This window comes from Stegostoma tigrinum, chromosome 2 (genome assembly GCF_030684315.1).
Source record: "Stegostoma tigrinum isolate sSteTig4 chromosome 2, sSteTig4.hap1, whole genome shotgun sequence".
Lineage (NCBI taxonomy): Eukaryota > Metazoa > Chordata > Chondrichthyes > Orectolobiformes > Stegostomatidae > Stegostoma > Stegostoma tigrinum.
This window is the reverse complement of record NC_081355.1, coordinates 127,978,469-128,003,046: the sequence shown is the minus strand read 5'-3', so window position 1 is coordinate 128,003,046 and position 24,578 is coordinate 127,978,469.

Sequence of the window (24,578 nt, the reverse complement as noted above, 5' to 3'; positions counted from 1 at the left end):
CTAACCAATGTTCTATATAGTTTCAACATGTCCTCCCTGGTCTCATAATGTGTCTTGACTGATAACGACAAGAGTCTCCTATGCCTTCTTAACTATCCAATTATCCTGTCCTGCTGCCTTCGGGAATCTGTGGGCAAAGCACCCCAAGATTCCCCTGATCTTCTTTGTATCCTGCCAGTCATTGAGTACTTCCTTGTCTTGTTACTTCTTTTAAAGTGCACCACCTCACTTTTCAAATTTAAATTCCATCGCTGATCTGCACGTATGGTTAACTTATCGGTATTTTCCTGTAAACCATCTGCCTCACTATTAACCACCTAATCATCATGTCATGAGCAAAGGAAAAGTCACACAGGAACAGGCCCTTCAGCCCTCTAACCCTGTGCTGATTGTCATGCCCTGCCTAAACTTAAAATAAAACAAATCTGCTGCCCTTATTCAGTCTGTATCCCTGTATTCCCCTCCCTATTCATGTAACCATCCAGATGCCTCTTCAATGTCACCAACATGCCTGCTTCCAACACTACCTCTGACAGTGCATTCCAGGTTTGTACCACTCTGTGAAAAACTTTCCTCACACTTCTCCCTTAAACTTTTGCCCTCTCACCCTGAACCTGTGCCTCTCTGTAATTGAAACTTCAACCCTGGGGAAAAGTCTCTGATTATCCATCCTATCTTTGCCCCTCATAATTCTGTAGACCTCTATCAGGTCTCCTCTCAACCACCCTCTTTCCAGTGGAAGCAATCCTAGTCTTTTTAACCTCCCCTTGTCACAAATGTCCTCGAGACTGGGCAACATCCTGATGAACCTACTCTACACTCCCTTCAGGGCTTCCATCCTTCTGGTAATGTGGTGACCAAACTGCACATAATAATCCAAATGCAGCCTAAGCAGGGTTTTATAAGGCTGTAACATGTTTTGCAAACTCTTGTACTCCATGGCCTGGCTGATGAAGGCAAGCGTGCCATCTGCCTTCTTAATCACTTCGGCCACCCGTGTTGCCACTTTTAGGGAACTGTGGACCTGCATGCCCAGATCCATCTGTATGTTAATGTTCCTAAGGGGTCTGCCATTAATTCACACCTAAATTTGATCCTCCAAAATGCATCATCTTGCATTTGTCTGGATTAAACTCCATCTGCTATTTCTGTGCCCAAGTTACCAATCTACCTATATCTTGTTGTATCCTTTCACAATCATTGGCACTATCAGCAATTCCACCAGTCTTCATGTCATCTGCAAACTTACTAATCAGATGCCTACATCTTCTGGAACCTTGCCTGTGGTCAAGGAGGATGTGAAGATATCTGCTAATACACCAGCTATTTCTTCCCTCGCCTCTCACAACAACCTGGGTTAGATCTGTAGAATTTTTGGAATCCCTACAGTGTGGAAACAGGCCCTTCGGCCCAACGAGTCCACACCAAACCTCACAGCATCCCACCCAGACCCATCCCCCTATAACCCACCTAATCTACACATCCCTATGGGCAATTTAGCGTGGGCAATTCACCTAACCTGCACATCTTTGGACTGTGGGAGGAAACTACAGCACCCAGAGGAAACCCACGCAGACTCAGGGAAAATGTGCAAACTCTACAGAGGCAGTTGCCCGAGGCTGGAACTGAACACGTGTCCCTGGCGTGGAGGTAGCAGTGCTAACCACTGAGCCACTATGCTGCCCTGCCAGATCTCATCTGGCCCTGGGGACTTATCTACCTTAATGCAATTTAGGATACCCAAAACTTTCTCCTTTAATATATTGACATTCTTTAGAGTATTCACACACTCATCCCTGATCTCAACATCAGTCGTGTCTTTGTCTTTGGTGAATACTAATATGAAGTACTTATTAAAGATCTCTTCCACTTGCTGTGGCTCCACACATAACTTCCCTCCCTTTTCCTTGAAGTCTACTGTTTCCCTTGCTACCCTCTTTCTTCTAGTATATGCAAAAGAAGCCTTGGGATTCTCCTTGACCCTGTTAGCTAAAGACATTTCATGGCACCTCTTAGCCTTCCTAATTCTATGTTTAAGTTCCTTCTTAATTTCTCTATACCCCTCAAAGGCTTTGCCAGTTTGTAGCTACCTAGACCTATCGTATACTTCCTTTTTCTGCAAACTTACTTATCAGATCCTCCACTATTCTCATGGTTTATCTCCATCATGAACAAGAAGGGACCCAGCACCAATCCTCGTGGTATGCCACTGGACACCGGCCTCCAGTCACATGAACAGGGTCCAACCACCACCCACTTTTTCCTATCACTAAGCCAATTTTTGGATCCATCTTACCAAGTCTTCTTGGGTCACGTGCTTTTTACCTTCTTTAAATCAGTTTCAAGATGTGGGATCTTGTCAAAGGCTTTGCTGCAATTCATCTAAACTTCACTACTCGCTTGGTCGCCACCTTGAAAATTTCAATCCAATTTGTTAGGCATGACTGCCATATGATGAAAGCAATACTATCTATGTTCAAACCTTGCTTCTCCAATTTTCTCCTACAGAATTTTCTCCAATAGTTTCCCTGCTACTGATGTTGCACTCACTGGTCTGAATTTCCTGGGTTTATTTTTAATCAGCCTGTTTTGAAAAGAACCATATCAACTGTCCTCTAGCCTTCTGGCATCTCCCCTGTGGCCAGAGAGGAATTAAACACATAGTTCAAAACCTCTACACTTTCCACTCTTGCCCCCACAGCAACCTGGGATACAACCGTTTTATTCCTACGCTCAAGCCACAAACTCTCATTTGAAGGCACTTCCAAGCATCATCCTCCTCTGGCAGTAATTGACTTATTAATTAATTAATAATGCAACACCACCTCTTCTTTTACAACCTTCCAGAAGATTCCACACCCCGGACTTTTGAGTTGCCAGTCCTACCCGTCCCTCAAACTTGTCTCCGTGATGGCAACAACATCACAATTCTGCATATCAATTTATACCCTCAACCCATCTGTTTTATTTATAATATTCCTAAGCGTTAAAGACCAACCAGCCTCAACTTACTCTCCTGAATCTCTTAAGAGGCTGAACTCTGTCTTGGTTCTCTTACTATATTATTTCCTGTTCTCATTGAATTAACACTGTGTGACCTTTTGCTGAACTGGTTTGAACTTCTCCCTGCACTAATTGATGACCAGAACAATTTCACAGCAAGATACAGCACTGTCTTTAGTGCAGTGAGGGTGTCGTAGTTACAACAGCAGCGACAGATGATAGGCAAAATCATTTTGGAGCCAATCTCTTGAACAAGCATGCACCAAGGCACATTTTAAATGCAGATGAAACCAATTATTTCATCATCCTTTGCTGAACTGTTCTTTGATGTTTAAAGGTGACACATGAAGTGTGGAAGCCATGCAGGGAACATGTCACTGCTATGATCTGCACTCTTAAATGATAGGGAAGTCTAAGCAGCCACATTACTTTCTAAATATCAAATCACTACCCACACAGCACGCAGCTAACAAACCCACCTGGAGGGCCTGCAGTATTTGAGATATTTAACTTTTCAGAAAAGTGGATCAATTGTATCAGCAAGAGAAAGATTATCAAAGTTACAGACAACTTCCCTGCACATTCGAACATTTTTGGCCTTGATTATGTGCTATTAAAATTAGTACTGGAGAAGATTTTAACAATTACATTACATTCATTTCTTGCTTAATGGACAGATTAGGATGCAGATATGTAGACATTTAAAGTTGGAAGTGCGGAGGGAGTAGGCTGTTGAAATCAATGGTATTCTAGATTTCATGGGAGTATTGGGCCCATCTCTATGAAGTCTGTCAATTCCATGGCTAGCACATTTGGTCAAATCATCTGGAGCAACAAATAACATATTTGATTCTTTGCTGAACTGTTCTTTGATGTTTAAAGGTGGCACATGAAATGTGGAAATCATGCAGGGAACATTTGATTCTCACTGAACTGGATTTTGCAATGAACAATGATGTTGGGTGATGACAGCAGTAACTCCTACCTAGCTTCATTTCCACACTCTAGGTTCCAGACACCAGGGACTCCAAAATCTTTTTGGAGTGGAGCTGCACATGCATGACCCCTGAAATGTTCCCAGGAAATGAGAAATGCCAGGTTTGAGGATGGGATTAAGGATACTGAATGTCTTCTGCCACAATGAGAGGTTCTCTGTCACAGCAGAAGTAGACTATACGGCTCCTCATTCTCCATCTGCCATTCATCAATATCATGGCTGACCTTGGGCTTAAACTCTGCTTTCCTGCTCCTACCCATATCCTTTGATTACCTGGGAGAACAAACACTTGCCTATCCCAACCTTAAATATGATCAATTTTGGAGCAGTTACAAGCATCTGAAGTAGCAAATTCCAAAGATTCACAATTGGTTGACTATAACATACAAGATCAGGATTAGGCCATTTGATCCTGGCTGATATGTCTCTCAACTCCATCCATTCTCCTGCTTCTCCCTGTAACCCTTGATCCCTTCACCAATGAAGAACCTATCTCTGTCTTAAATGCATTCAGTGATGTGGCCTCCACTGCCCTCTGCAGTAATGAGTTTCACAGATTAACCACTCTCTGTCTGAAGAAATTCCTCCTCATCACAGTTTTAAAGAGTCATCCCTTCAGTTTGAGGCTCTACCCTTAGCTCTTAGTCTCTCCTACACCTTCTCCATGCCCACACCATCCAGGCCCCTCAGATAAACCTCTAAGTTTCATTCAGGTCACCTCTCATCTTTCTAAACCCTGAGTACAGGCCCAGAGTCCTCATTCGCTCCTCATATGATAAGCCCTTCATCCCAGGATCTTTCTTGTAAATCTCCTCTCGATCCCAGCACACACTTCCTGAGATCTGGGGCCCAAAACTATGCGCAATATTCCAAATGCGGTCAGCCCAGAGCCTCATACAGTCTCAGCAGTACATACCTGCTCTTGTATTCTAGTCCTCTTGAAATGACTGCTAATATTGCATTTGCCTTCCTATCGGCCTACTGAACGTGCATGTTAATCTTAAGACAATCCTGAACTAGGGCTCCCAAATCCCATTGTGCTTCAGAATTTTAAAGTCTTTCCCAATTTAGAAGAGCCCAAGCCTCTATAACATGCATAACCTCACAATTTCCCTCATTGTATTCCATCTATAACTTCTTTGCTCACTCACCTAATCTGTCGAAGTCCTCTGCAGTCCCTCCTACTTCCTTAGCACTACCTGTCTCTCCACCTATCTTTATGCGTTATGTGAAAACTTAGCAACAATATCCTTAGTTCCTCAGATCGTTAATATAAAATGTGAATAGTTGTGTTCCCAAGGCAGAACCCTGCAGAACTCCACTAGTAACCAGATGCCATCCTGCAAAAAGCCCCTTTTTCCTTACTCTCTGCCTTCTGTCAGTCAGCTAATCCTCTACCCATCAAGTATCTTGCCCCTAACACTAATTCATTTAGCAGCCTCCTTTGCAGCATCTTGTCAAAGGCCATCTGGAAATCCAAATAGATCACGTCCACCGGCTCTGCTTTGTCTAACTTTCTTGCTACCTCCTCAAAGATTTCTGACAGGCATAATCACCCCTTGACAAAGCTGTGTTAACTCAGCCCCATTTTACCATATACTTCCAAGTACTGTGAACTGTCATTTTTAATAATGGACTCTAAAATTCAACTAGCAACCAAGGTCAAGCTAATTAGGCTAAAGTTTCCCATCTTCCGCATTCCCCCCCTTCTTAAACAGTAGTGTTATATCAGCCATTTTCCAACCCTCCGGGCCTCTTCCTGACTTTGATTCCTGAAAGATCAGGACCAACACCTCCACAACCTCCTTAGCTTTCTCCTTCAGAAATCTGGGGTGTAGTCTATCGGGTCCAGGTCATTTATCCATCTTCAGACCCTCCAGCTTCCCTAGCACCTTCTCATTGGGGGATAGCCACTACACTCATCTCTATCCCCTGACTTTCTTGAGGTTTTGATATGCTGCTGGTGTCCTCCACTGTGAAAACTAATGCAAAATACTTATATAGTTCCTGCACGCATTTGTTTGTTTTACATTACTACCTCTCAAGCTTTATTTCCAGCGGTCCAGTATCTACTCTCACCTCTCTCTTACATTTTATATACCTAAAAAAATGCTTTTGATTTTAAAAATACTACCAGCTAGCTTACTCTCATATTTCATCATCTCCCTGCCGTATTTGTTTTATGGTTTTCCTCTAATGGGTTTGAAAGTCTTCCCAATCTGCTGACTTCCAACAAATTTTGACCACAATTCCTTTTGCTTTAATGCTGTCCTGGACTTCTCGTCAGCCATGGTTGCATTTGTTCTCCCTGTGGTATGTTTCTTTTTCCTTGGGATGAATTTCTGCTATGCCTCCCAAACTACAGTCAGGAACTCCTGCTAATTCTGCTCCACTGTCTTTCCTTCTAATCAACTCTGGCCAGCTCCTCCCTCATGTCTTTGCAATACTGTTACAGCTGATCCCTCTTAAATCAGAGGGTGAATTCTATCACATTAAAGGTCACTGCCTCTGGGAGTTCTTTCACCTTTGCTTCCTAATCAAGTCTGTCTCATTACATAAATCCAGGACTGGGATCATAAGCAGTTCTCAAATTCTAAATCTAGGGCCTGGAAGGTGCATGGGGTGATAGAAAGGGGAATCAGTACTGCTCACATCCTAATAAAAGGAACTCTTAAAAGTTGCCATCGTCCAACTTAGACTAATGTGCATTGATGGTCTTGTGCTGAGATGTTTGTAATGCACAGTGAGGGCCAAAACATTGATGCTGAAAATAACACCAAGAAGGGCAACTTGTCACAGTTTGCTGCCGTGGACTATTAAATATGAAGTTGCCTTCTTGATTCCCTTCAAGGAATATTGTTAATTTAGTGCATACCATCAGGAACAAACAGAAGGCAAGCATTTTCACACTAGGTGCAAAGGAATCTGGAGATAGATATGTTGCAGGTGTTCCAACCCCAGTGAACAGCTTGCAGTAAAAACTGGCACAGTTCAAACAGTAAGCCACCTGTCACTTTCAGACCAGAAAACCGTCTCTGGAAAACAAGCTTAAAAGCTTGAATAAATACCACACAATCTAGTGTGACTCATTTCACATACTTTATTGTTAGACATCAAGATCTGAAACGCAAAAGGACAAGCCAGCTGGATCATCCCAAAATCCCCAATCCAGAACCCATGTACTGTTAAATGATCATCAGCTCCAATGAAGGACCAAAACCATTGTGTTCAACATAATCCAATGATGGCATAACCATCAATGTCTTGACTATAAACTTTATAATTTAATTTATTCTTAAAGCACAGGTGATTAAGTATACTCAATAGGAACAGGAGTATGCCACTCAGCTCCTTGGGCCTGTTCCACCAATGAGATAATGGATGATCTATGGCCAAAATCCAAAAACCTACTTTTAGCCCATATCCCTTAATGCCTTTGCTTAAAAATTTATCTCAGATTTTAAATTAAGAACTGATGCTACATTAACTGCCATTGAAGGAAGAGAGCTCCAAATATCTACCATCGTTTGTGGAAGTGCTTCCTAACATCTCTCCTCTAGTCTGCCTCATGACACATCAAATCCAGGACTGGGATCACAAGTTTGGTTGGCCTTAATTTGAAGACTTTACCCCCAAATTCTAGAATCCCCAACCAGGGGAAAAGGTTTATCTTTATTTACCCTTTCTTTCCTCTTAATGTCTTGAAGACTTCGATTAGATCACTCCTGAACCTTCCAAATACCAGAACATTAGGCATCCTAAGCAGAAATGTGACGTAGATAAAAAAAATCTGCTGAATTTCTATTGAACTGAGTATTTTTGTAGAACTGTATTAACCTATAGAGTCATAGAGGTCCACAGCATGGACCCTGCTGCCCAACTGGCCTATGCCATCCAGTTTCACAATTTAAAGAAGTCACATTTTCCTGCGTTTAGTCCATATCCCTCCATACCTATCCCATTCATATACATGTCAAAATGTTTCTTAAATGATGAAATCATACTCGCTTCCAGTACTACCTCTGGCAGCCTGTTTCAGACACTCACCACCCTGTGTGTGAAAAAATTGCCCCTCTGGACCCTTTTGTATCTCTCCCCTCTCACCTTCATCCTATGCCCTCTAGTTTTAGACTTCCCTAACATGGGGAAAAGCTGTTAGCTATCTACCTTATCTATGCCTCCCATGATTTTATATACCATTAAGGTCACCTCTCAGTCTCCTATGCTCCAAGGAAAAAAAAATACCAGCCTATTCGACCTCTCCTTATAGTTCAAATCTTCCAGTCCAGGTTGCATCCTATTAATTCTTTTCTGTACTCTTTTGTAGTTTAATACTATCCTTTCTACAGTAGGGTGACCAAAACTGCAAGCAGTACTCCAAATGTGGCCTCACAATATTTTGTGCAGCTGCAACAAGATGTCCTAAATCCTATACTCAATGCTCTGACTGCTGAAAGCTGGCATGCTGAAATCCTTCATCAATATGATTTCTCACTGTACAGCGAGATCCTTTTCCACAGTGCATAACAATTACTGCTTTGTTTTGCTAGTTATATAGTATGGCAGAGAGATCAAACACCCATCTGTACTTGTATAGCGTACAAATATTTAGATGTGTTAGCGAGTTTTGAGAAGATTTGTAGCTCAGGTTGAGGTTCTGGATGTGAGTTTGCTCGCTGAGCTGGAAGGTTAGTTTTCAGACGTTTCATCACCATTCTAGGTAACATCATCAGTGAGCCTCCGACTAAGCGCTGGTGTTATGTCCCGCTTTCTATTTATCTGTTTAGGTTTCCTTGGGTTGGTGATGTCATTTCCTGCACTGGTGATGTCATTTCCTGTTCTTTTTCTCAGCGGATGGTAGCTTGGCTCCAAATCAATGTGTTTGTTGATGGAGTTCCGGTTGGAATGCCATGCTTCTAGGAATTCTCATGCATGTCTCTGTTTGGCTTGTCCTAGGATGGATGTGTTGTCCCAATCAAATTTAGATGTGTTTGTTTGCAATGTACTTCAGCCAATTTGAATAGATTAACATTAACTTACTCCAAATATCAATTCTGGAATAGACATTTCTATGAAATGCTCTTCATTGCTAAAATAAATCGGCTTTGGACAATATATTGAAGAACTGTACAATGTTAAAGTTAGTCATTAAATTTTAGTTTGAATTTTTGTTCATTTTAAGGAAGAATGGAGATAATGTCATGCTATTACAAAGGAGCACAAAAGTTAAAAATAATTACACGTTCGTACATACTCTATGTCTGATAAAAGAAAACAGTAAACTCCTTGTGGATGTACATGCCCAAAACTATTGTGAAGCCACTTTGCTTCGTCACAAACCATAAAGTTATTTAACCATAATATTGTTAAGCTGTACATTTATGTAAAATTACCATCAACATTTGTTACAACTTCAAAGAATGTGAATGTGTTGTTATCTTCAAAGAAAACAGTGTGCCTTTATTCTGGGAAATCTAGCTTAATTCGGTCAGGTCCTGTTTTTGTACATCAAGAGTTTGGGATCCTGCAACGTGAACATAGCCTCAAAAAACATTTAAGTAACTTCACGATATCAGCCTTCAATATGTTTTTCTCGTCTATGTTCAAATTGTCTAACTAACAAGCATGAAAATAGTCAAGCACAGGATTGAAGTCATGAAATGTAATTTTGTTATTTGCTAAGTATACTTAAGACTAATTTGCTTTGCTTCTTCAAAGCAAAAAGAATGGAAGGCAGAAAGATATATCTGCAAATTTTCTGAATCCTGAAGACAGTTCAGTTAATTTTACAGAGCTCTGTAAATATTTGACCAAAATATTTCTTATGAAATTGTCAAGAGATGTAGCTTGAGACAACATTCTATCTTCCATCCCTCAAACTTCAATTCATTCCAAAGATTTGGCCTGAACAGTCAGGATAATTCTCGATCCCTTGAACTCTATATTGAAAAATGTGCCCTAGAAGTTCAAGTTCTTATTCTTTGGAGGGAATGGATAAAAGTGGAAGTTGTGGTCACCAGCTGAGAAAAGAATTCATAGGCAGGGGCTGCCCTGGTGTGGAAATAGGCTGTGCAAAGCTGGCCTCCGTGCTACCTTACTTTTGTTGAATTTGTGAAAAGAATTGAACAAAATCGGTCCTATAGTCCTCACTCCTCACGCTCTATCTATGCTATCACATTCCTCCCTGTCACTCCTGCTTTGTCCTTCATGCCCTCCATGTCAAAATACACCCCTCTGTTCACCTCCTTAGCCTTTTACAATGTCTATCCCAACTTACTACCAACTCTTGCTCCCCCTTCACTACCACCCTGCCAACTCAGCCAGTATCTATTATGAGCAGATCTCAGGGCCCATGCTGACATTAAAAAAAGTTCTTAAGTGTCTGTTAATACATTTACTGTGTCATGGAGATGGGTTATATCAAATTTGAGTTTTTCATTTCATTGGTTAGATTGGCAGTTTAATAAACCTTCCTTTCATCATAGTGGAATGTTTGCTGATGATTGCACATGACTTCTGAGATAATGAAGCAGTGCATGTCTGAATGCAGCAAGACCTGGACAATATCCAAAGCAGGGACATGAAACAACTGCTGAGCAAAAAGCAGCATCAGCGAGAGAGAATCGGTTTCAGAGTCAGCGTTAACATTACTGGATCTCCCATTATCAATGTCTTGGGGTGGTTAACATTGAACGGAAACTGGCCTGGAATAACCATTTAACTACTGTGGCTACATAGCAGGTCAGAGTCTAGGAATCCTGCAGCATATAACTCACCTTCTGATTTCCACTTTTACAAGGCACAAGTGAGAAGAATGCAGCTCCAACAAAACTCAAGAAGCTCAAAGAGGTGATTATGCACAAAATTTGGAAGACGAGATCAAATTTCCTTATTCCATGTTTTCTTATGTTGTTAATTGATTATTGCCAACACAGATACACTTGTATTCCAAAAGGATACTTGTGTGCATGCAGCGTGTTTTCTTCTTTGGTCCTTGGGCATCCTAAAAGTCTATCTTTTTCATCCTTGTTAGATTGCCCATATTTCTCCTTTTTCTACATGATATCAGCTTGTAAAATATTCAGAAATACTCTTTTACACAGTAGTTTGACCAACTATAATTGTAAATTGAAATCACCAGCTTTGGATTAATTCAAGGAAGTTGTCCCTCCATGGGAAACCACATTGATTTATGTAAATCAGGAAAGTGGGCTTGGAGACAGATAAATCAGAACTGAGGGTCTTCTTGTGGCACAGTAGTACAGTCCCTATCCCATGAACTCTTACTTTCTTGATCAGTCTGTAAAGAACTTTATCAAAAGCTTTGCTAACGTCCACGTAAACCATATGAAAATGCATTACCCTCCAACTGTCCTGGTTATCGCCTTAAGAAAATTGATCAAATATGCCATATGTGATCTTACTGAAACAAATCCATGCAAACCCTAATTAATCAGTTTCTTTCCCTGTGTAGACATGTCCTGTCCCTCAGAATTTTTTCTGATAAGCTCCCCACTAATGGCTAGTAATTTCCCGGAATATCCCTTCCTCCCTTTTTCAATAATGGAATAAAGTTAGGAATGCTGCGACATGTCACCTATGGCATGAGAAGATTTGAAATTACTGCCAGTGCCCTTGATATTGCCTCCCTCAACAGCCTGAGATAATTCTCAGGTTTATCCAGGAAATAGTCTCTGGCTATCAACTCTATCTATGCCTCTCATTATCTTGTATACCTCAATTAGGTCCCCTCTCCTCCTCCTTTTCTCCAATGAAAAGAGACCGAGCTCAGTCAACCTCTCTTCATAAGATAAGCCCTCCAGTCCAGGCAGCATCCTGGTAAACCTCCTCTGAACCCTCTCCAAAGCATCCACATCTTTCCTATAATAGGGCGCCCAGAACTGGACGCAGTATTCCAAGTGCGGTCTAACCAAAGTTTTATAGAGCTGCAACAAGATCTCACGACTCTTAAACTCAATCCCCCTGTTAATGAAAGCCAAAACACCATATGCTTTCTTAACAACCCTGTCCACTTGGGTGGCCATTTTAAGGGATCTATGTATCTGCACACCAAGATCCCTCTGTTCCTCCACGCTGCCAAGAATCCTATCCTTAATCCTGTACTCAGCTTTCAAATTCGACCTTCCAAAATGCATCACCTCGCATTTATCCAGGTTGAACTCCATCTGCCACCTCTCAGCCCATCTCTGCATCCTGTCAATGTCCCGCTGCAGCCTACAACAGCCCTCTACACTGTCAATGACACCTCCGACCTTTGTGTCGTCTGCAAACTTGCTGACCCATCCTTCAATCCCCTCATCCAAGTCATTAATAAAAATTACAAACAGTAGAGGCCCAAGGACAGAGCCCTGTGGAACCCCACTCACCACTGACTTCCAGGCAGAATATTTTCCTTCTACTACCACTCGCTGTCTTCTGTTGGCCAGCCAATTCTGTATCCAAGCAGCTAAGTTCCCCTGTATCCCATTCCTCCTGACCTTCTGAATGAGCCTACCATGGGGAACCTTATCAAAGTCCATATACACCACATCCACAGCTCGACCCTCATCAACTTTTCTAGTCACATCCTCAAAAAACTCGATAAAGGTTTGTAAGGCATGACCTACCCCTCACAAAGCCGTGTTGACTGTATTTGATCAAGCCATGCTCTTCCAGATGGTCATAAATCTTATCCCTCAGAATCCTTTCTAACACCTTGCAGACGACAGACATGAGACTTACCGGTCTATAATTGCCGGGGATTTCCCTATTTCCTTTCTTGAAGAGAGGAATTACATTTGCCTCTCTCCAGTCCTCAGGTACGACTCCAGTGGAGAGCGAGGATGCAAAGATCTTCGCAAGTGGCGAAGCAATTGCATTTCTCGCTTCCCAAAGCAGCCGAGGACAAATCTGGTCCGGGCCTGGCGACTTGTCAATCTTAATGTTTGACAAAATTTTCAGCACATCAGTTTCCTCTATCTCTATCCATTCCAGCATGCACACCTGCTCTTCAAAGGTTCCATTCGCTACAAAGTTCGTTTCTTTCGTAAAGACAGAAGCAAAAAGCTCATTTAGGGCTTCCCCTACCTCCTCAGGCTCCACACACAAGTTCCCTATGCTATCCCTGATCGGCCCTACTCTTTCTTTGATCATTCTCTTATTCCTCACGTAAGAGTAAAATGCCTTTGTGTTTTCCCGGATTCCTTCGGCCAAGCCTTTCTCGTGCCCCCTCCTGGCTCTCCTCAGACCATTTTTGAGCTCCTTCCTTGCCTGCATGTAATCCTCTCTAGCTGAACTTGACCCTAGCTTCCTCCACCTTATGTAAGCTACCTTCTTCCTTTTCACAAGAAGCTCCACCGCTCTCGTCATCCAAGGTTCCTTTATCTTACCCCTTCTTGCCTGTCTCAGAGGGACATATTTACTCATCACTCCCAACAACTGTTCCTTAAACAGTCTCCACATGTCTATAGTTCCCTTACCATGGAACAACTGCTCCCAGTCCATGCTTTCTAACTCATGTCTAATCGCATCATAGTTTCCTCTTCCCCAATTAAATATCCTCCCATTTTGCCTCATCCTCTCCTTCTCCATAGCTATGTAGAATGTGAGGCAGTTATGGTCACTATCACCAAAATGCTCTCCCACCACAAGATCTGATACCTGCCTCGGCTCGTTTCCGAGCACCAAGTCTAGAATGGCCTCTCCCCTCGTCGGCCTGTCAACGTACTGCGTTAGGAAACCCTCCTGAACACACATTACAAAAACAGCTCCATTCAAATCTTCTGCTCGAAGGAGGTTCCAAGAACTACCAACCTTTGCTTAACTCTTCTAGACACAATCTGTAAATACCTGTTCCAGGTCATTTCTGGTAGCTGTCAGGGTGGTAATAGTCAGGAATTCAAGATGGTAATGTAATTGAATGTCTTGAAAAGTTGAAAATGGTTAGATTCTGCCTTGTTGGAGATAGTTGTTAACCTGACACTTGTGTGCATGTTAGATAACAAGGTGTAGAAATGGCTAGCACGAGGGGTCATAGTTTTAAGCTGGTTGGTGGAAAGTATAGAGGGGATGTCAGAGGCAGGTTCTTTACGCAGAGAGTTGTGAGAGCATGGAATGCGTTGCCAGCAGCAGTTGTGGAAGCAAGGTCATTGGGGTCATTTAAGAGACTGCTGGACATGTATATGGTCACAGAAATTTGAGGGTGCATACATGAGGATCAATGGTCGGCACAACATTGTGGGCTGAAGGGCCTGTTCTGTGCTGTACTGTTCTATGTTCTATGTTCTATCCAGTTATCTAGTCCCCTCACTAACGAAGTCCTTACTGCTACTGCACTTCCACACTTCTTCCAACCCACTGAGCAGCTGGACCACCTGCAGTGCAACTTTGCTGGGGCTGGTTGGCCTCCTCAAAGGAACCGTAACTCCCATCACTTTCCAAGGCTAAAAAGTGGTTTGCAACCACAATGCACTCAGGTAATTCCATCACTACCTACCATGTCCCTACCAAAAAATTAATCAGTGCTTCCTTGAGCCACACTCTGTGTGCCAGGATTTGTTGAAATCCAACATTTCTGAAATATATTGTTTAAAGACAAAGAAACTAACAACCAGCAGAGAAATATCACGTCATAAATTGGAGTACTTGCAGTTATTTTAAATACTTCAAAAGGAAACTATCGTTACAACTAAGCTTTACTATTTTTTAAAAAAAATCAATACACAGAGTACAACCACACACCTCTTATGTAAACATTTTTTACGGCTGTCATTCTGCAGTAGAAGAATGCCAGACACACCCTGTGACCATTTCTGCTCTGCAAACTGTACTTTTGTCAGGAAACAGAGCTGGTGTTCCAATTTAAGATACAAGAAGTTATTAACATGATAGGTTAGGTTTGTTAAAAGAGTGTAAAATGCTATATGTACAATATTGTTATAAATTTAAAACTTTGGCAAAATCTAGATATTGTAATAGCACTTTAATATTTTCTCGATCAGTATCAGCTTCATTTGCAGCTTCTACATGTTTGCATTATATGATGTTAATGATCAACCAATTATATGAGGCTTTGTGTTGACTTATCCTATGTGTTTTTAATGCACCTAAAATACCAGGCATAAAAGAGTTTTAACACAGTTCATCTAGACACAATAATTGTTTGCATATTACCACTTCTGTCAATTTCTGTGCTTCATGTAGATATCCTGCCTCAAATTATTTCTACAGTAAATGAGAAAAAAGTGAACATTTTAAAAAGAATTAGGATTTACCTGCACTTGGCATGTCTTGTGGCATTTAATTCTGCTTTACCTGCATCAATCCCAGTTAAGACTGATGGGTTTTCACATCTTGATATGCTTAAAGATCACAGCGATAAATGTCTCCACCTCCGGTACTGTTCATTTGTGATAGCTTGCAATAACAGTGCAATTCTTTCAACAGAAGATATTGTGCTTTTAATAAGAATTAAGAAGCATTGCTTCCAACATTATCATCCATTATAGATGAAAGCTTTTTATCGGCTAAAAAAGTACATTTAACAATTGTTGAGATAATTATTATTTACGCTGTATGGTCAGCAAGTTCTTTGCAAACTAGATTCTACTAAGATATATTGTTTACCAGAATGAAAGTAAAAATTCACAATCATGTCAATGAAATCTTAAATTTTTTTGCAAATTAATTTATAATATGGACAGACAAAAGGACAGACTGAAAAGTTAATTCTTCTTCCCTTCAGACCATAATCAGGGTAGCTTATTTTTTATTAGGCTGAAGTGTGTTAAAAAAAATGCCCATTTGTGTGCAGTCAGTTTTTACGAAGTGACCAGTCACCTTTAAACAAGAAACATTATTTACACTCACTTTTCCTGGAAAGGGTTTATTGCTACTTCACGCAGACCACATATATTCAGGAAAGATACAGTAAAAGAAAGAGGTTTCAATTCCACAGAATGTAAAAACAAAACACTGGAGTTAAAATTTCACGCGATTTTAGTCAGTGACACTGGGAAGGTTTCCTGGAGTTTAAGTTGAATCCAGCTAGGAAAACAGAATTCTTTACAGTTTTTCTTAAAATACAGATATACAGCATGTGATGTAGATACAGTTAATTCTTGTTGCCCAAAGACCATTTTTCCTTTTCAGGCAAATGTGGAATCTTTTGTAATGAGTTTTGAGGAGGCTTCAATGTTTAAGCTCTATTGCTTGGTAAATTCAAGATGTGATAGCCGATTTTCTACAGTGATGCTTTTCCTGTTGTTATTTCTGCCACTTGCCACAAAGCAAGCAGAAATTTACAATAAAGGACATTCAAAAAACAAAGTTTTGGCAATTTGATGGCTGGCCATTGAAATACAATGGAATACCATTGATAGTTTGCTCACATTAACCTCTTGTGATTAAAAGCATCGACATACAACAGAGGTAAGTGAAGGTCTTTAAGATTTCCTTGTGCAATTTCAGTTTCATTAGATAACAAAGTGTGGAGCTGGATGAACACAGCAGGCCAAGCAGCATCTCAGGAGCACAAAACTTTCATTAGCCCTCTTTTGTGATGCAGCAGATCCGAAGTCAAAGTCAGAGAGTTTGTTGTCATTGTTACTTTGGGACAAGTCCTGACAATGGCAAATGTGACGTTCCAGAAGGATGTTGCCTAGGCATGTCTGTGGTAATCTACTTTAGAAATATCCAAAAACTTGTAACTTGTAGTTCCAAACACGAGGTGACCTGTGGAAGTCATCTTAATGACCTAAGAATGTTCTTTTTAAAAGAGAACCAAACGGTTTTGTTTTTAAAAACTCTAAAGCCTTTATATGTCCACTCATCGTGACACTTAAATCATGCAATGCTACTTACAAATACACCCCAATAAAACGTCAACTAAATATGGAGAGGAGAATTTGTCAACATCAGGCCAGAATTAATGTATAATTTAAAATAATTTGAATTGCAAATATGACCCAAAGAACAAGTAGAAATGGTAATAAAACTATTGTCAGTGATGTTTAATGAGATTGTTTCCTTGTAATCACTGACAATATTATATTTTACTTTCAATTCAATCTTTTCATTATATTTTTGTCTTTAATTGATGTTTATTAGTCTCTCTGGTAGGTTAATGTTTAAATATATCATCCTACAATTTCTCTGCGGTATGCTAATTGATTTCCTGAATGAGGTTAATTTAATTTTTTTTCTATTTCTCCTTTGTTGACCATCTCTGACTTGCATCAATCTTGATGCATGGATCTAACACATCAGGACAGATATTATGGAGATTCAGACATCAAAATGATAGGCACTATGAATTGCTTATTAGTAAATGAACTATTGGTTAGTTCTGGTTTTAAAATTTTATAGTGGTTGAGATTTAAAATAGATGTTGAAAAATCATGCAGCCACACATCTGTGGCACATTTTATGTGAACCTACCCATTCATTGACCAAGTTTGATAAATAGAAATGAACTTAATCATGATAGAATAGTACTTTGTTAAATGGCAAATAACTGTTCAACCAATTCCTGCTGCAAAATGTATAAAAATAATAGGACCCAGAGCTCCCTGCTGCTTTCACTATTTTTAGTCTGATTCTCAATTTAAAATGCAAACATTCTTGGGCTAGAGAGGGAAAATACTAACTAGCATTTTCATTTATAATCACTATTTCTGCTGCACATCTGTGTATATTAGGTGAGTACAGCATTGTTTTTGGCTTTGCTGCTTGTCACAGCTAGATAACTTGCTGACATTCAACACCCAGAGCTCAAATTAATAATAACTGGAATGAGAAATGGAGTGCTGATGACATTTGTGGTATCGTTCTGCAGTTTGAATCCCGCCACATCTATGTTTTCTTGACGTCACAACATTACTGGCTCCCAAAAATAAAAGCCTCGATCACCCAGCTACTTCTCACAAAAGCTTTGTGTCTTCCATTACTGACACTACTGATCTTCTTGTCACCTTAATTTTCCTTTTAAGGTTATTAAAACAGCAATGACGCACAGCTCTCTGCCGAACCCCTTCTTTCTTCATTCATTTTTGCCTGCTTTCCACACAAACTGTAGCGCCTAAAAGAGCTTTGATAAAAGGAAACAACACCACCCTTTGTGGATCTCCTTTAATCAGTGCTCATGTTCCTCCCAACAGCATTCAGCATGGGCAATCAGCTCATCCCCTCTATTATATCCCATGTAAGTACATAGTTATAACACTAGATTTGCAACTCAGAAGTTATGAATTCCTTCTATGGCAAGCTGCAATGTTGAATTCAAGAAATCTGGTCATCTGTGGTTTAGTGGAAGAAAATATGTCCATAAAACTTGGTGAAATGTTCTAAAAATTTAACCAATTCTCAAACGTCCAACAACTTATCGCTTCCACTTAGTCTATCCTAAATCTGATTCCAATCTACACAAGATGAAATATGAACAGGTCCTTTCAGCTCAGCAAGACATTCAACTGTCAGGGAAACTAGAGGTTGGCAATACATATGGATTAGGCAGCAGTTCCTACATCCCAAAAACAAATGGCAAAATTAAATTGGTGAGATGGCTTCTTTTCTTGACCCCATGAGCATTCCCGGATGAGATCTGCAGTTCCATTCTGACACACTTATTCCTTGGCTACTGTTACCCTTAGTGGCAACATCCATAAATTTCTATGAAAAACATTGATGAAAGGTCTCTCTCTCTCTGCTATCCTGCTGCAGTTGAAATCTTTGTCCATGTCCTTGTCATTTCAAGGCTCAACAACTGGAATGTTACTCATGTTCTTCCCAAATTCCCTGCTGTTTGGATTTTAATGAATTTAGCAACTCATTGCATGCAACCTCTCATCAAGTTGGCAAGGCAGAGAACATAAATCTCTTGCAGTTCTTCAAATTGATGTCATTGTATCTTTTACATCCACTTTGACAGGGCTTTGCTTCTGGAAGATTACACCTCCAAAAATACAGCAAGTTCCTCTATAGTACACTGGAGTGTCAACTGTGATTTTTGTGTTCAAGTCATGCAGCCCACAGTCTTCTGACTCAGTGAAAGCATTGACCTATTAAGGAGCAGCTATACATGTCTCTGATAATTTCCAGGTGTTTCTTCCAAGAAATGATATTGGATATCTGATAACAAGCAATAAATAAATGGAAGTTGTTATTGTACCATTGTTACTATTTTGACAATAGCAATCTAATAGCTATCCTAATGCAATTAGGCTCAATGCAGTGTTTGAAAGAGAGAAATGTAAAACAGCTCCAAACAGCTTGGGTTTAACAAAGTTAACTTCAAGAGCTATGGACTGACTATCCACAGGGAACTCAGCAAATCTGTTAGTGAATGAAATGATGAAAATTTAGTGACTGATACTTAAAAAGAATTTAAAGTGATGGATAACAAATTTATACCTTGAAGATGAAAATGCGCTCCACTCAAAAACAGTCATTGACAACTGAGGAGGTAAGATTCAACATTAAACTAAATGTAAAAGCAAAAAATTACAAGCAAAGATCCTGGCAAATGGGGAAGCAAAAAAAAAAGAAAGGCAAAGGGTGACAAGTCAGCTAGTAGGAACTTCAAAAAGGTAACAAGAAAGCAAATTTGGAAAAGTATCAAAATCACCACAAAAAACTTCACAACTGCATCACTAAACAAGAGAACACTAAGTACAGTGCATACTTCTAACATTTTGTGCAAAAGCAGTGTTATTACAATTATGCAGCTTTTTTTGTGTTTCCCCCTGCCTGGTTGCTGCTTTGTACATTCATGACTGGGGGAAAATTCTTTCAATTAGGAGTTTCTATCTCACTGTTGATACTCCAGGCCAATCCATCCATATTTCACAAGCTGATATGAAAACTGCTCACATTTTGACAACTGTGAATAGCAGGAAAAAGTAGCAGGATAGGGCAAGTGAGCAACTAATAAAGCATACAATATCCTAGGATTCATTGACAGGGACATACATTACAACAACAAGGAGGTTGTGGTGAACTTGTATAAAACACTAGTTACACCTCAGCTGCAGCGGGGTGTATAGTTTGGGGGCAACATTTTGGCAAAGAGTTGAATACATTGGAGAGAGTGCAGATGAGGTTTACAGAAATGGTTCCAGCATTGAGAAATTTCAGTTACGAGATTGGAGAAATTGCAACTGTTTTTCTTGGAGAGATTTGAAAAGAGTTTACAAAATCATGAGACAGGTAGAGTGGGAGAAACTGTTCCCTCTCTTAAAATGATCAAGAATGAGATCATTTGCGAAAGAAGCAAATGAGACCGGAGCAAAAACTTTCACGTAGCAAACCATTTAGTATCTGGAATTCACTTCCTGAATGTATGGTGAAAGCAGGTTCAATTAAGGCATTCAAGAGGCATTAGATGATAACTTAAATATAAACAATATTTAGGATTATGAGGATAAACAGGAGAATGGCACTGAGTTACAATGCATATTCAGAGAGATGTTGTAGACTTAATGGGTGGAATAGCCTCCTTCTGTACTGCAACAACACTGTGATGTCACCGCAGCAGTTGAGACAATCTGCAACATTCTGAAAAAGTTCATTTGTCCTAGCTCCCAATGTCAACATAGAACATAGAACATAGAACAGTACAGCACAGAACAGGCCCTTCAGCCCACAATGTTGTGCCGACCATTGATCCTCATGTATGCACCCTCAAATTTCTGTGACCATATACATGTCCAGCAGTCTCTTAAATGACCCCAATGACCTTGCTTCCACAACTGCTGCTGGCAACGCATTCCATGCTCTCACAACTCTCTGCGTAAAGAACCTGCCTCTGACATCCCCTCTATACTTTCCACCAACCAGCTTAAAAATATGACCCCTCGTGCTAGCCATTTCTGCCCTGGGAAATAGTCTCTGGCTATCAACTCTATCTATGCCTCTCATTATCTTGTACACCTCAATTAGGTCCCCTCTCCTCCTCCTTTTCTCCAATGAAAAGAGACCGAGCTCAGTCAACCTCTCTTCATAAGATAAGCCCTCCAGTCCAGGCAGCATCCTGGTAAACCTCCTCTGAACCCTCTCCAAAGCATCCACATCTTTCCTATAATAGGGCGCCCAGAACTGGACGCAGTATTCCAAGTGCGGTCTAACCAAAGTTTTATAGAGCTGCAACAAGATCTCATGACTCTTAAACTCAATCCCCCTGTTAATGAAAGCCAAAACACCATATGCTTTCTTAACAACCCTGTCCACTTGGGTGGCCATTTTAAGGGATCTATGTATCTGCACACCAAGATCCCTCTGTTCCTCCACGCTGCCAAGAATCCTATCGTTAATCCTGTACTCAGCTTTCAAATTCGACCTTCCAAAATGCATCACCTCGCATTTATCCAGGTTGAACTCCATCTGCCACCTCTCAGCCCATCTCTGCATCCTGTCAATGTCCCGCTGCAGCCTACAACAGCCCTCTACACTGTCAACGACACCTCCGACCTTTGTGTCGTCTGCAAACTTGCTGACCCATCCTTCAATCCCCTCATCCAAGTCATTAATAAAAATTACAAACAGTAGAGGCCCAAGGACAGAGCCCTGTGGAACTCAACTTTTGCATTTCCATACAGGTCTTTAATCTTTAAAAAAAAAATCAATGTTTCAGTATGCAGCTGAGTGACAAGGCATTGTGTCATGTTTTCCAACTTCTTTTAGGTAAACACTATTTTCTTTTTGGAGACAATGCAATCGTTAAACTAGAAATAGAAGTGTCCCTTCTTGTGTGTTACATAGTGGAATTTCCACTCCTTAAAATAAACAATCCACACTGGCTTCCAATTTTCAACAGTTTTCTGAACCCCTATTTTGCTGAGTAGCAACTGTGAGTGACAACTTTCAGGCACTTTCCTCAATTTTTGGAATTTCTTAAATCCACCATGCTTGACATTAGGTCACGCCTTTTTCCCCAACCCATGATAGGACTATCATAGAATAGAATCATAAAATCCGTAAAGGGTGGAAACAGGCCATTCAGCCCAACAAGTCCACACCAAGTCTCCAAACAGTATCACACCAGACTCACCCACCTGTTGTATCCCTGCATTTCCCACGGTCAAGCCACCTAACCTGCATACCTTTGAACTGTGTGAGGAAACTGGAATACCCAGAGGAAACCCATACAGACGTGGCACACTCCACACAGACAGTCCCTTAAGGCCAAAAATGAACCTGTGTCACTTCCGCTGTGAGACAGCAGTGCTAACCATTGAGCCACCATGAGAAGGCTATTCTCTTTGCTGACCACCGAGAACTGCTGTTGTCTGAGGTATTTGGTAATCAGTTGGGATGCTATAATCTGATCTCAAAAATTACTTTCTATGCCCTTTCTCACATGACAATGTGAAAAACATTAACCTTGTCTCCAGGTAGAAAGGTTCATTTGCTAATCATGGCCACGACTCTCTTATCTTAGAATGGGCAGTTTACAACACAAAATATTTACAAACATGCTAATTACAACATCTTTAAGGGACTTTAGGAGACTTGGTATAGGGTGGGAGTATATGTGAAGTCTGAAAGAATAGAAAGATGACATGCAAGGTAAATAATATGGTGGGATGTAGAATCTTCATACTTGTAATACATTTGCATGTCACTTATATCTTTATCACTTACATCTTTAAAATTACATTTTTCCTTCAAGAAAAAGTCAGCAGCTCATAAGAATTCTGTTGGGAAGGATTTGACTCAGCTAAAATGAAGGAAGAACAATTTAGTTTTATGCTAGGATTATGCAAGACTTGGTAAGGATCTTGAAGGCCATGATGCACCCAGGCCCTTTCCCGCCAGGTGGTGAAGATCACAGGTTTGGAAGCAACTGTCAAAGGTATTGAGCAAAGTTGATGCAATGCATCTTGTGGATGATACACATACACTGCTGCCACCATGTGCTGGTGTTGGAGGGGATACCATCAACAGGGCTCCTTTGTCCCACATGGTATCGAGGTCCCTACTTCCATCCAGGCAAAGGAGGAATATTGCATCACATTCCTGACTTGCACACTCTAGACGATGGATAATAGTAGAGAGACAGGAGGTGAGTGACTCATCATGGAATTCCTAATCTCTGATCTAACTTTTCAGGCAGTGTGTTTATTTGGCTTGTCTGGTTTTGTTTGAGATGGTCATCATCTGGCACTTGTGTAATGCAAATGTTACTTGCAATTTATCGGCACAAGCCCAGCTGTTTTCCAGGTCTTGCTGCATAGATATGGACTGCAGAATTGTGACTAGTTCTGAACAATTTGTAATCATCAGTGAACATCCCCAGTTCTGACCTCAATGATGAATATAGTTGGGCCTAGGACATAACCCTACAGAACTCCTAAAGGGACAGACATGATTGAACTTCAACATGGTGGCTCAGTGGTTAGCACTGCTGCCTCACAGTGCCAGGAACCCAGGTTCAATTCCACCCTTGGGCAACAGTCTGTGTGGAGTTTGCGCGTTCTCCCCATGTCTGTGCGGGTTTCCTCTGGGTGCTCCGGTTTCCTCCCACAGTCCAAAGATGTGCAGGCTAGGTGGACTGACCATGCTAAATTTCCCATAGTGTTCAAGGATGTGTAGATTAGGTGAGTTGTCTGTGATGCAGTGGGGAGAGGGGAAGAACTGGGTTGGTTTTGGGATGCAGTGGGGGGAGGGGAGATTTTGAAGCTTGTGAAGTCCACATTGATACCATTGGGCTGCAGGGCTCCCAAGCGGAATATGAGTTGCTGTTCCTGCAAGCTTCGGGTGGCATCATTGTGGCACTGCAGGAGGCCCATGATGGACATGTCGTCTGAGGAATGGGAAGGGAAGTTGAAATGGTTTGCGACTGGGAGGTGCAGTTGTTTGTTGCGAACCGAGCAGAGGTGTTCTGCAAAGCGGTCCCCCCCACTACATCACAAAACCAGCCCAGCTCGTCCCCTCTCCCCACTGGATCGCAAAACCAGCCCAGCCTGTCTCTGCTTCCCTAACCTGTTCTTCCTCTCACTCATCCCTTCCTCCCACCTCAAGCCGCACCTCCATTTCCTACCTACCACCTCATCCCGCCTCCTTGACCTGTCCATCTTCCCTGGACTGACCTATCCCCTCCCTACCTCCTCACCTATACTCTTCTCTCTACTTATCTTGTTTTCTCTCCATCTTCGGTCCGCCTCCCCCTCTCTCCCTATTTATTCCAGTTCCCTCTCCCCATCCCCCTCTCTGATGATGGGTCTAGGCCTGAAACGTCAGCTTTTGTGCTCCCGAGATGCTGCTTGGCCTGCTATGATATGGATATAGAGTGATGTCCAATCCTCCCAGCCGTTACCACGGAGGTCCCTCTGTTATTGGAAGGATATTATTAAACTGGAGGGAGTTCAGAAGAAACTTGCCAAGATATCGTTGGGAATGAAGGGTTTGAATTATAAGGAGAGGCTGGATAGGACGGAACCTTTTTCACTGGAGTATAGGAGATGGAGTGGTGACCATATAGAGGTTTATAAAATCATGAAAGGTATGGATAAAGTAAATGGCAGGTATGTTTATTCTTGGGTGGGGGATTTCAAGACTAGGGGGTGTATTTTAAGGTGAGAGG